The sequence below is a fragment of the Myotis daubentonii genome, chromosome 16, assembly GCF_963259705.1.
Source record: "Myotis daubentonii chromosome 16, mMyoDau2.1, whole genome shotgun sequence".
NCBI lineage: Eukaryota > Metazoa > Chordata > Mammalia > Chiroptera > Vespertilionidae > Myotis > Myotis daubentonii.
The window spans coordinates 51,011,077-51,025,554 of NC_081855.1; the positions used below are offsets into that span (position 1 = coordinate 51,011,077).

Here is a 14,478-nt window from a genome sequence, read left to right on the forward strand (position 1 = left end):
GCCAACAAGTGCCTCATTGAGACAGCTTTTCCATCTTCCTCTCCCAACACCTTTTTTCTCTCCCTTTAACGCTACAGGTATATTAATCTTGCTGAGAGAGTTCGCCCAGAGAAGTAGTCAGGAAAGCATATATTGAAAACAAAGCCATGAGTCTGACAAGAAAGGTACTTCAGGTAAGCAAGAAGATGGGTTTGCATTTTTATGATGTGTGAGAAAATGTCATCCGCCAAAAATCTGGCTCTGGAGGCCAACAATTATTCACTTTGGGGGAATGTATCATGGAAAAGATATCTTGATTTTAGGAAATCTTACAATGACCTGTGTTGTCCTGGGTGCTTTCCTCAGGAACTTGGACCGTGTTTCAATCTGAGAAAGAATGTTGACCTAATGCAGGGGCTTTCTCTGCGCCATGTCCCCTTCTTTGTAACCTCCCGAGTGTTATGTTTCATTCACCTTGGAAATAGAAAATACAGGGACATGGACTTTGACCCACAGTTTAATCACTTGGGTTTTCAGAATTTGGGAGAATGGGCTGACTGAAGCAGATGTTTCTGAATTTTATCTTTTTACTAAAATCTCCACAAATTGAAATTTCTTCTACACGGTATGACTCAAGAGTTTGATACCTAAAAATAACCATCCAAGAAAGTCGCTGTGCCTTTTCTTAGTCTTTCTGATCATATATTTTCAAAAAAGCATTGAAGTTTATACCAAGGCTTTTATGTTGGTGATCTCTTCAAAGTTTGGATCTGTTATGGAGAATGAGAAAAATCACCTCAGGCAGAGAACTGAGTCTGTTTCTTGGCTTCATCTTAATGGAGTGCTGTGCTCTTTACAAGTGCCCGGATAATTGATAATTCTGAAAGGTGCAGATGTAAATTCTCTATGAATCTCAACTTTGTCCAGAAATTAAACCCTTACCTCCTTTACTTGAAACTAATTTCATCCATTAATAACTATATTGGCTGGAAAGGAAGCCAAATGTAAGGAGAGTAGTAACAAGGCTAACTATGTTCAGTTGTATGGGTTATTAACCATACATAAATAGCCCGCACAGCAGGGGAGGTTGTGTGTGGGTAAGGAATACAAATCCTTTTTTTGAAGTATATAGTGCATGTATATATTTTTCTTCCTTTCTTCTTTCACTAGCACTATTTAGATTGTATACATGGAAATCAGCAACCATTGGCCACTTTCTAGGTGAAAAGTTAGAAAATAATCAGAAGACTAACTTGTTTCATTTGCTTTCATTTCTCATCTGAGAATCTAGAGGGGTTTTGGTGTTTGGTATTATTATCTTTTTACCATGCACCATAGAGCATAGGAATCCAAAGCCCTTAAATGTGTTTTCTACAGTCATTAAATTAGGAGGTGATTATGGCCAATTCCTTTGAAAGTATGAGACCAAAAATACATCAGTGAATCATAGATGTAATTCTCTGTCCTTATGGATGTTCTGTCGAGAAGATCCTTCTGTCTAGAACTTACCACTAACTATTATGGGAATACAAAGAAATCACAGTGAGACATGACTATACACCTATAGAACAGCTTAGAAAAAATATCCAGTGACATAATAGTTGGTGGTTGAAGCTAAAACTATTTGAGAAACAAAATAATTAACATGGTATTGGATTATAGCCCAAAGTATAAAATAAATATACATGATTCCGTACTGGTATAAATAAATTATGGAAATCAATAAATAAACAGAAGGGATAAATTTTCCTTATAAAAATTCTAAATATCAGATAATAATACTCCCTCCTCTCCAGAAGGTGAATCTTACAGACTCATTTCCAAAGAACAGACTATGGAAAGGGAAATGTATTGATTGACTTTACACTTCCTTGGCCAGCTGATGAGGGTTAACATCCTGGTGATGCCATGTGGATTCCATAGGCCATAGGGTCTTTTCAAAACCCTCTGTCTACATCTAATTATGAGAAAATCTCAAACTCCAGTACATTCTACAAAATACTTGACCAATACGCTTCAGAACTGTCAAGGTCATGAAAAAAAAGGAAAGACTGAGAACCTGTCACAGAGCAGAGAAGACCAAAGGGCTATGACAAATAAATGTGATGTGGTCTCCTAGGTGAGATCCTGGAACAGAACAAAAACTCTAATCAAAAGGAAAAACACCCTGCTGAACCATGAATCAAGTCTGGACTTAGTTAGTAGTAATGTTCCAAGGTTGATTTCTTCGTTTTGACAAAATGTACCACAGTGCTGTAAGATGATAACATTAGGGGAAACAAACAGGGTCAGAGGTGTATGGGAACTCTCTGTACTGTCTCTGCTACTCTTCCAAAGACTTAAAATTATTTCCAACGAGAAAGTATATTTAACAAAGCAAAAAAAAATAATAATGTGTAAGGACAAAATGAACAATAATAAGGCAGGCCTAAATGAATGGAAAGGTATAACAAGTTCATTTTTTAGAAGAAACGTTACAGAGATGTCAGTTCTCCCTAAATTGCTACCATGACAGCAAAAACTGCCCTCTTATTACTAATTTGTTGATCTTTGAGTAATACATATTTTAAAAAGAAGGCTAGGGAATTTAATGTACATATAAATGAGTAATTATAAAATACTTTTAATGAAAGGCATAATAGAACTAATGGGCCAGTCACCATAATTATCATCATTTCAGTCATTATCCATTTCCACCAACAAACATGCACCGACTGCTTTATGTACCCAGTGCTCTGTAGAAATGAACAGTCGTATGTCCAATCGCTCCTCTACCCTGATAACAATCCTCAATGTTACTTTAAAGTTAAATATACTGAGATCCATCAAGAGAAATCCAAGTGCCAAGCAGATTTATGCCCAGGAGAAACTGGCACTATTTCAGAAAGCTCTTCCCATCTCCTTGGTTCTGTGGGGATGGAGCTCCCACATGTTTAGCATGGAGCTAACCAAACAGCATGAGGGCAGCCCACAGGGAACTGATGGGGCATCTGCAAAAGGCAATCAGAGGAAAACAGTTTTCAGTCCTGTAGTAATAGCACTTTGAAATGACCCCATGTTCCAGATGGAGGGGAACAGCCTGTGTACTATCCATTCAAGACTTCCAATGGCCTCAAGAAGCCATGGCTACTATGACTAAGCTGCAGGTTAGGAAATAGACTTAAAGAGGTTACTTAAGGTATTGAAACCCATACAACTAGTAAGTGGAGGAAGCTTTAGAGTCTAAGTCCACACTCTGCATCTCACTTTATTCTCCTGAACTGACACTGTGATAAGACACTTCTCTGCAGGACAACAAAAGAGGGCTAAACATTTCAAATACTTGGACACTCCGCGAGCCTGTTTGTTGAAGTTAGGCTGAAATGGAATCACTCTAAGTTTCTCTTGATAATAAATTGGTAAGTCATGCAAACTCTAACTATAAATGCCTTGGAATTCAGCAGAACTTTTTTTTTAATTTTACTTGAGAAAAAGGGGGATTGAATTTCAAGCCAAGCGATTTCTGGAAGGAACCGTGCATGGGAGCTGGTGCACTGGAGGTCCCGCCATATTGGGACAGCTCATAATTGGCGGAAAGAAAGGGAAAGATTCATAATGAACATAATAACAGGGAGAGATGGAACAAAAGCCTCCCTGCCCTTCGCCTTCTAATCAGGGGCCCTGATAAAAGGCACACAGACACAGAACAAGAGCCTTCCAAGGTTGAATCACACCGACTTCCAAACCTGTGTCATTTAAAATGTAGGTTCAGAAAACTAAGCAACCGACAATCAAACCAGACCCTCTCATCTTGGGCCAAATCCTGAGCTGAAGGAACACAGGATATTTTCTAAAAGCTTATTAAATGTTTGGCAAACAATTGAACAATCCTTTATTTGTTATAAAATTATTCTTAAGCTCCCACCACTCAGATGCTCCTCATACATTGAAGTAAAAAGACACGTGAATGACCACCATTCAAATGGACGAGTGGGAAGCACAAGGGTGGGACCACTCTAACCCTTCCTGCCGGGAGCCGGTCCATCCTTGCTGTTTCAAGGGACCTGGCATATATGGCATACGGTTCTTAATATGTTTGCTCACCTTCTTGGCACTGTGTTTTAACCAAGGTCACCTCTCCGAGAAAGGTTGAATCCCCAGGTAGGGATTTTCCCCTGAAGTTAGGGAGGGAATAAAACCCCTCAACTAAGTGCCAGGCGGGTAATTAATCCCCTTAACTACGAACAATCATGCTTGAACTACATAATCTTTTCTCCCTGGAATGGAGATAAGAAACACCCTAACCTTTGTAATAGAGATTGATAGGATTGAATCAACTGGTATAAATACAGTTGTAACAAGACAGAAACACTCAGAACTCAGAACACAGAACTAAGGACACAGGGCTTGGAAGACAGGACCAAGAGAGACAGAGCCTAGGCACAGAACCTACACAGAGCATTCTCTAGAGACAGAAGAACTTCACTGGCAAGAGCATGCCGAAGGATCCTGGACCGGGACTGGCCTCGGAGCCTGGAGGCAGAGCCTGGCGAGAGAGCATGGCAAGGGATCCTGGACTGAACCTGACTATAGAACATGGCAAGAGAACCTGATTAGAACCTGGCTACTGAACCTGGCTAGAGGAACCTGGCTATGATGATCAACTGAACGCTATCTCCGTGCCCTTCCTTCTTCGCCGACTCCGTCCACACCTTTGGGGACCCCTGGACCCGCTGGGTTCGGACCCCGGCATATGGCGCCTGAACAGGGACCCTTAGGTAAGCCGCCTCATTGAGAACCCCACACTCGGGATGGATCAGACTCCACCGTAGGAAGAGGGTGGATAGTCTTCGCCGACTCCGTCCACACCTTTGGGAACCCCTGGAACAGGATTCCCTTAGGTAAGCCCCCCCATTGAGAACCCCACACTCGGGACGGATAGGACTCCACCAGGGTGCTACAGACCCCCCTATAGAGGATAAGTAGGGTAAGAAGGTGGATAGTACAGAACTTAGATTGAGAAGATGTGCCATACTGGGTCCAAAGAAAGAAGACTCTGTATTGATTCTTAGATTGAGAAGATGTGCCATACTGAGTCCAAAGAAAGAAGACTCTGTATTGATCTTTAGATTAAGAAGATGTGCCATACTGAGTCTAAAGAAAAAAGACTCCGTATTGATCTTTTAACACATATGCTTGCTAGCAGAGGAATTAAGGTTACTCCCAGTCAGATGGAACATTTTATACAAGAAATACGTCCATGCTTTTCTGAGGAAGGAAAGGTGCCGGAAAGGTAAATGTAGAGGCATGGGAGAAGGTAGGCCCAAGGAGCCTTATCCTTAACCCCACTGCAGCCTTTCTACCCTGGGAAAGTGCAGGATTGGCAAGCTCTCCCTGGGATGATAGATCAGGACTCAGGTAATAGCGGAAAGCGCCAATCCTACTCTTAAAATGGATATAAGAGAGCATTTCAGGTTTTTCTTTTTAATGCTTGCTTTTAAAAAATAAAAAAGGGGGAATTTGCCGGGAGCCGGTCCATCCTTGCTGTTTCAAGGGACCTGGCATATATGGCATACGGTTCTTAATATGTTTGCTCACCTTCTTGGCACTGTGTTTTAACCAAGGTCACCTCTCCGAGAAAGGTTGAATCCCCAGGTAGGGATTTTCCCCTGAAGTTAGGGAGGGAATAAAACCCCTCAACTAAGTGCCAGGCGGGTAATTAATCCCCTTAACTACGAACAATCATGCTTGAACTACATAATCTTTTCTCCCTGGAATGGAGATAAGAAACACCCTAACCTTTGTAATAGAGATTGATAGGATTGAATCAACTGGTATAAATACAGTTGTAACAAGACAGAAACACTCAGAACTCAGAACACAGAACTAAGGACACAGGGCTTGGAAGACAGGACCAAGAGAGACAGAGCCTAGGCACAGAACCTACACAGAGCATTCTCTAGAGACAGAAGAACTTCACTGGCAAGAGCATGCCGAAGGATCCTGGACCGGGACTGGCCTCGGAGCCTGGAGGCAGAGCCTGGCGAGAGAGCATGGCAAGGGATCCTGGACTGAACCTGACTATAGAACATGGCAAGAGAACCTGATTAGAACCTGGCTACTGAACCTGGCTAGAGGAACCTGGCTATGATGATCAACTGAACGCTATCTCCGTGCCCTTCCTTCTTCGCCGACTCCGTCCACACCTTTGGGGACCCCTGGACCCGCTGGGTTCGGACCCCGGCACCTTCCTTTCTGTTATTACAGGTGCCCACTTTGACGGCTTGTTGTCCTAGTGCCTTTGATCTCCACAGCAGAAAAGTCTCTGCTCCCCTTCCGAAAAGATCACCATGGGTCCCACTCACTGGCCTTTGTGTCAAACCAGCCACAGACCTCACAGATAGAAGTCCGCCGTCGGCCATTCACAGAGAGGTAAGTCCTTGGCATCACTGCCGAATGCTTCTTTCTGTCAACAGAGAACAGTTAAAAAATTCTATTAGCTAATGTTGCCATCTGCTTTGGTTACTAATATGGTTTAGAGTTTGGGCCTTCATCGTACAGTGTTTTGCCAAAGCCCTTTTATTTTCAGCTATTTAAGGAATAAAAATTAAGACTGAGTAGACATTTAAAAAAATGTTTTTAAGTGTTGGCCTCATGCCTTTGCTGCTGATGATAATAACACTCCTATCTGCAGTTCACAACCCGCTTTTAAATACGGATGCTGCTCTGCTACTGGGTTCTGGTCCGAGGGAGGAGGCCTTTGGATTTTCCGCAGGATCTCTCCTACTAGCGCACATTTTTAATTTTGGGGACAGTGACATGTGTTTTTGAGGTAAAAGAAAGGCATTTTGCTATCACAGGGGACAGAAAGATGATATCTGGACCTTGTAAGGATAGAGACTGTGGCTCATTTGAACTCATTTAATTATTTAGGACTAATTAGGAAATCAGAGTGGTGGCATGGAATAACTTCAGATTTGTAGTCAGGGTCCTAGGACCAGACCCAAAAGTTGCCATTTATTTCATTAGTTAACCTTGGGTAAGTGAATTCATATCTCACACACTCAGTTTCCTTGTCCATCCTCTGGAGACGAATATCATCCGTTTATTTCTATGTACAGTTGATTGAGTGTTTATGAGAATATCCGTAAGTGGTGAATTCTGCATTGCTGTTAACTAAAATAATGACTGGGTCACAAGGCCCAAGTTGTAGGGGATTTGGGAGAATATTATCAGGAGTTATTAAATAACACAGTATGGAAAAATGAAATACTGGTTTGACACACTTCATGGCTCAAAACAACGCACCTGTATACCTCCCTGGTCTGTGGTTCAGGAGTCTGGGCCTGGCTCAGCTGGGTTCTCATGGAAAGGCTTGAGGAGCTGCTACCACATGGGTATAGGACGGAGGTCTTTGTGTCTTGCTGACTGTTTCCCAGTGGCTGCTCTTGGCTCCCAGAGACTGTCACAGTCCCTTGCCCATGGCCCTCTCACCAGACCAGTTTAAGTTGTATGAACTCAGGGATTTGTGCATAAGGGGTAATCAAAGAATTATTGTTGAACAAATGAGAATAATTATCCTTTTCCAATAAATGTGGCCTTTCCCTCACTTGATCATTCAGTGTGTCCAGAGGGGCTCCCCGCCTCTAATGCTCCCCTGGTGAGGAGAGCCAGTGTGCTGACCCCACCCCTGGAAAGTCTTCCTGGGGACTCTCAACAATCACTGTTGCCCGTTCCAGAGCGATAGGGCATTGATTTTCTGCCTTCGCCCTTACCCATGTCCAGGAATCAGTGTTTGGGGGTAATAGGATGGATGAAGAGAGGTATGTAAATTTGCAGCTGAATCTCAGTGCTTATTTCTGTGTTTCTTGATGTCATAATCCACATTTTTCTTTGGTGGAAGAAGCAACAAGGCAGAAGCAAAGAATTATTGCCCTGGCCGGGTGGCTCAGTTGCTTGGAGTGCTGTCTTGTACACCGAAAGGTTGTGGGTTCAATTTCCAATCATGGCACATATATAAGTTGCAAGTTTGATACCTGGTTGGGTACATACAGGAGGCAATTGATTGATGTTCCTCTCTTACATGAGTCTCTCTCTCTCTCTCTCTCTCTCTCTCTCTCTCTCTCTCTCTCTCTCTCTCTCCTTTTCTTTCTCTCTAAAAATATCAATAAAAATATATCCTCAGCTGAAAAAAGATAGAATAAATATGAGTATTGGATCAAGCTAAAATTTTAAAAAAATAGGCAGTCTATGAGGACAATCTAAGCAAAAGTATGTGAGTTGTGGCGTCAACACCCAAGGAAGTGCGCCGTGTTAGATTTTCAGAGATAATTAAAAGGAGATTTGGCTGGGTATGCAATATTGTGTGGTGGATGAAAATTGGGAAGCTCTGTGCAATCCGATCAGTAATTGTGAAGTTTTGTTACAGCTGTATTACTCTTTCAACCAGTTCTGGTGTCACTATTTGCTCAGTGGTGTCTGATCAATGAGAAATCCCTGAGACGTCTCACACCCTTGTTTTCATCACAGAGATAGGAGTTATCACAATTCCAAATCCCAAGTAAACAGCTGCCAGACTTCTGGTCTTCGTCCGTGTTCTCTCCTCCTATTAGCTCTGACATTACAGACACGAGATATCCTGGGTGGACCCAGGGCCTTGGAGTCGGAGCCCAGTTCTAGACATGGAGTCATTTTGTTTGTTTGTGCGCCAGCTCCCGGCCCCATCGGGTTCCTCTCTCTCAGTCTGCTTCCTGTACTGCTGTAAAATCAGGACACGCACCTCAAGATCAGAAATCTGCCCTCTAGACAAAGCAGTCCACGGTTTAAAGGAGCGACGCCTGGCTCGGACACATCCTTGGTTCTATGCTGTACCCTCTACGTTTGGTTCTGTGTGATTGTCCATGAAGACATTGGGTAGGGAATTCCTGTGTCTGCTTACCTCTGCAGGACGCAGTGAGGTACTCAGCGTGGTACCCAGCGTAGTAAATGTGTACACCATGCTCTGCCGGTGGCCTTCTATAGGGGACTGTGCTAATTGTTCCTGCCGATCTCGCACTCCTGGCTGGAAGGCTCTGGCGGGTGTGGCGGAGGTACAGTGGGTGCAGTGCTGAGTCCAGATCTAGACTGTGCAGAAATGAGCATGTTACCCCTCTGAGCTTCATTTTCATCTTCTGCAGTGTTAACATGCAAAAGCACTAAGTTTGCCTGCATACTAGCTGTAATCCGTAGCGTTTCAAGATTCTCTAAATGTACACTCTGATTCTGACATGCCCAAAATACTTTTAAGGCTAATAAGTCATTTTTACAAAACTTCTGACTTAACCCATTCAGATACGTATTGAACATTTGCTCTAGAAAGACACTTACTTAGGTGTGGTAATATAAGCAAAATGAAGTAACACTGCTGTTGAACCTTTTTTTTTGTAGTGCTCACACTATAAATGTGATTGTTACTTTTGAGGAATTTTATGACCCATTAAAGGGAAAGGCCATGTTCACATTTAAACCTGATGATTGACAGAGGTTGATAAGGGAGGCTGGGACTCCAAAACCACAGAAAAGTCTCTGTGTCTCTAAGAACCATGGTAAGAAATACAATAATAACTAGTGTAATTATTTATTGTGTGTCAGACCTGGACCAAATGCTCTTCATAGATGAAAACAGTGTTACTAGGCGGGTACTATTATTTGCCCCAATCTACATATTAGAATAGGATGTCACAGACATTAAGTGATTTTCCCGACAGCCGCGTCCTTTGGGACAGGCACAGCCCCTGACGGGGGAAAGGAGAACTGCGGGATTCCTGGCACCGCCAGGGAAATTGAGAGCTGGGTTCTGTGATCACGGAGGACTGAGCCTAAAGGGGGCAGCCTGAAGAGCTGACCTGACCATGCAGTCCCGGTAAGAGAAGAAGCTTACAGAAACCAAGCCTTCCCCGTTTCCGCGGCCGGCATTTGTTTGTTTGTTTACACTGAATCCTGTTCATGGGACATTTCGGATACAGACACTCACCTGTGCTGAAGAGAGGGAGAGTGTGCTGAGGAGTGGAATCTGGGGAGAGACTGGGGAAAGAGGGGGAGCCGGGAGAGGTGGTAGTGAATTGAGTGCTCAGACACCCCAGAGCCTGGGACTGGGGCAGCCACCCGCTCCTGAGAGTGAGTCTCCTCCGCCCAGCCCCCAGGCAAGGAGCACAGCCACACCCAGATTCCACCCTGAAAGAGATCAAGGATTAAGATAATCTGATCAGTCCCTGGGAGTTAACAGGGTCTGGCCTATAGGGGGATTTTCAATCCCAGCAACAACATAGCGCCGGTAACTAACTACTACGCAGTCAGCTCTGGGCAGTGAACTTCCACTCGACAGAGAGGCCCTATAGCCTCAGAGGCCAACCCCAGAACACTGCCACCCAGAGGCTGACCCACAAACTGACTCTTTGCTAAACACAAAATAAGGCAGTCTGGGAAATAAATGCGGCATGCTTTAAAATAAGGACTGTGGTTTACAACACAGAGGAACAGTATATCGCAGGGAATCTCAACACTCTCCTGAATACCTGGAAGGTCTAAGGCGAGCCACACTGAAGAATAGAAGAAACGAAGGACATTCACTACTGCAATTTTTTTTTCTTTTTTCACTTTTTAACTAAGAAACCAATTTTTTTTTTATTTTTTTTTCTGTTCTTTTTTTTTTTTTCTTTTCTTCTTCTTTTTCCATCACCTGATTTTACCCTTTTAATTACTACCTTCTTATTTTTAACCAGTATTATTACTGCTACCATTTTACCATTTTTTAAAGTGCCATTTTATTTTTTCTTTATTTATTTTGGGATTAGTGTTCACCATTCTATTTTCATCGTTATATTATTGGTTGTTTCTAGTTTGCATTCATATCCAGGGAGCTGTTGCTGGAATTTGTTGGGATTAATGGCTGTTCTATAGGAGTATTCTCCTCATATAAAAAGTCTCTTCCCCTCTTCCACTTCATTCTCTCTTTTCGCTCTTTTTTTTTTCTTTTCTTTTCTCGCTTTTATTTTCCCCCTTCCTTTTTCCCAATTTCATTTTTGCACTCCCTTTTTTTGGTCCCTACTTTTCTTTTCCTTTCTCTCTTTTATCTTTTTCTCTTCCGTCTTCCTTATCCCCTAATTCTCTTAATTCAGGTGGTCACCTTTACTTGGGGTTATTAATATCGTAAATATATTTGTGTATAGTGCCTGGTACGTGGTGCCTTGTTGTGTTGTATTTTGTGCCTTTAAATCAACGCAGCAGATCCAAGCAACAGCAACCTCCTGAGCACCACATCCTCTGCTGAGGAACAGCAGCTGTACGTGAAACCTCGCCCCACCAGCCAGAAGAGCCACCACAGCTGTGAACAGCACCCACCAGAGGAGCTGCTGACAACTGAAGAGCAGCTGCTACCGCAACCGCCCGAAGAGCAACCACAGACCAAGGAGTCACTGCCACCAAGGGAGCAACCACTGAACAACTCAACGTCTAGATATGTCATTGAGATCAAACATGGGTAGACAAAGAAACCCCCAAAGGAAAGAGAAGGAGGACTCTCCAGAAAAGCAGCTAAGTAATACAGAGGCATGCAACATGACAGATAAAGAATTCAGAATAAGGATCCTAGAGTGCATAAACCGGATGGAGGAAAAAATCGACAACCTCTTCAAGAAGCAAGAAGAAACAGATGAAAAAATCGATAACATATGGAAGAAGCTAGAAGAAACAGATGAAAAAATCGATAACATATGGAAGAAGCTAGAAGAAACAGATGAAAAAATCAACAACCTAAGTAAGACCCAAGAGGAAATGAAGAGTGATATAGCTGCAATGAAAAACTCCATTGAAAGTATCAACAGTAGACTAGGAGAAGCAGAGGACCGAATAAGTGAATTAGAAGACAAGGAAGCAAAACACACCCAAAATGTACTGCAATTGGAGAAAAAAATTAAAAGACAGGAGGAGAGCCTAAGGGAGCTTTGGGACAACATGAAACGAAACAACATACGAATAATAGGAGTACCAGAACAACAGAAGGATGAACAAGGATTAGAAAACCTACTCGAAGAAATAATATCAGAAAACTTTCCTGAGGTGGGGAAGAAAAAAGTCACACAAGCCCAGAGAGTCCCAAACAAGGTGAACCCGAAAAGACCCACACCAAGACACATCATAATCACCATGGCAAATGTTCAGGACAAAGAGAGAATCTTACAGGCTGCAAGAGAGAGACGGAAAGTTACATACAAGGGATCTCCCATTAGATTGTCAAATGACTTCTCAACAGAAACACATCAGGCAAGAAAAGAATGGACTGAAATTTACAAAGTGATGCAAAGCAAAGGACTGAATCCAAGAATACTCTATCCAGCAAGGCTATCATTCAAACTTGAAGGGGAAATAAGAAGCTTCACAGACAAAAAAAGGCTAAGGGAGTTTGTCACCACCAAGCCAGCATTGCAAGGAATGCTAAAGGGACTGATATAAAAATAAGAAATAAAAAGTTCAGAAAGAAAACAGCCACACAAAAAAAGAAATGGCTACAAACAAATACCTTTCAATAATAACTTTAAACGTAAACGGACTAAATGCTCCAACCAAAAGACATCGAGTGGCTGAATGGATAAAAAAACATGACCCATACATCTGCTGTCTACAAGAAACCCACCTCATTAGAAGGGACTCACACAGACTGAAAGTGAAAGGATGGAAAAATATCTTTCAGGCAAATGGAAAGGAAAAGAAAGCTGGGGTAGCAATACTTATATCGGACAAAATAGACCTCAAAGTGAAGGCCTTAACAAGAGATAAGGAAGGCCACTTCATAATACTAAAGGGATCAATACAACAAGAAGATATAACCCTGGTAAACATATATGCACCCAATGTAGGAGCACCCAAATTCATAAAAAAACTCCTGGAAAATATCAAAGGAGAGATCGACAACAATACAATCATAGTAGGGGACTTTAATACACCATTGACAGCACTGGATAAGTCCTATAGACAAACAACCAGCAAAGATATAGCAATCCTAAATGATTCACTAGATCAGATGGACTTAATAGACATCTTCAGAACACTTCACCCCAAAGCCAGAGAATATACGTTCTTTTCAGGTGCTCATGGGACATATTCAAAAATAGACCACATACTGGGTCACAAGCAAAGTATCCCCAAATTCAAGAAGATTGAAATCATAAAAAGCGTCTTCGCAGACCACGATGGCATAATATTAGAAATAAACTACAATAAAAACAACCCAAAATACTCAAACACCTGGAAGCTGAATAGCATGCTATTAAATATTGATTGGGTTACCAATGAGATCAAAGAAGAAATTAAAAACATCCTGGAAACTAATGACAATGAAAACACAACAATCCAAAACCTATGGGACACATTGAAAGCAGTCCTGAGAGGGAAGTTTATAGCTCTACAGGCCTATCTCAAAAAACAAGAAAAAATGGTAGTAAATCATCTAACTCTACAACTCAAAGAATTAGAAAGAGAGCAACAAGAAAACCCCAGAGTGAGCAGAAGGAAGGAGATAATAAAGATTAGAGCAGAAATAAATGACATAGAGACCAAAAAAACAATACAGAAAATCAATGAAACCAAGAGCTGGTTCTTTGAAAGGATAAACAAGATTGATAAACCTCTAGCCAGACTCACCAAGAAGCAGAGAGAGAGGACCCAAATAAATAAAATCAGAAACGATAGAGGCGAAATAACAACAGACCCCACAGAAATACAAATGATTGTTAAAAAATACTATGGACAGCTTTACTCCAACAAACTAGACAACCTGGAGGAAATGGACAAATTCCTAGAAAAATACAACATTCCAAAACTCAATCAGGAAGAATCTAAAAATCTCAACAGGCCAATAACTATGGAAGAAATTGAAGCAGTCATCAAAAAGCTTCCATCAAACAAAAGCCCAGGACCAGATGGCTTCACAGGGGAGTTTTACCAAACATTCAAGGAAGAACTAAAACCTATCCTCCTCAGACTACTACAAAAAATTCAAGAGGAAGGAACACTTCCAAGCTCATTCTATGAAGCCAGCATCACCCTAATACCAAAACCAGGTAAAGACAACACAATGAAAGAGAATTACAGGCCAATATCCCTCATGAACATAGATGCCAAAATCCTCAACAAAATCTTAGCAAATCGGATCCAGCAGTACATCAGAAAGATCATACACCATGACCAAGTAGGATTTATCCCAGGGATGCAAGGATGGTACAATATCCGCAAATCAATAAACGTGATACATCACATAAACAAATTGAAAGAAAAAAACCACATGGTCATATCAATTGATGCAGAAAAAGCATTTGACAAAATTCAACACCCATTTTTGATAAAAACTCTCAGCAAGGTGGGAGTAGAAGGATCATACCTCAACATAATAAAAGCCATATATGACAGGCCCACAGCCAACATCATACTCAATGGACAAAAACTAACACCATTTCCCCTAAGAACAGGAACAAGACAGGGCTGCCC

The 14,478-nt window shown here is 41.9% G+C and overlaps 1 protein-coding gene across 1 annotated transcript in view; it reads left to right on the top strand.

Annotated features, from left to right (window-relative positions):
• The first annotated feature begins 6,281 nt into the window (after positions 1 to 6,281).
• The window catches only part of KCNJ16 (potassium inwardly rectifying channel subfamily J member 16), a 99,345-nt gene continuing 91,148 nt past the window's right edge, over positions 6,282 to 14,478 (top strand). The window contains exon 1 of the mRNA XM_059671040.1: positions 6,282 to 6,390. The gene's annotated coding sequence lies outside the window, so the exon portion shown is untranslated. The remainder of the gene's footprint in view (positions 6,391 to 14,478) is intronic.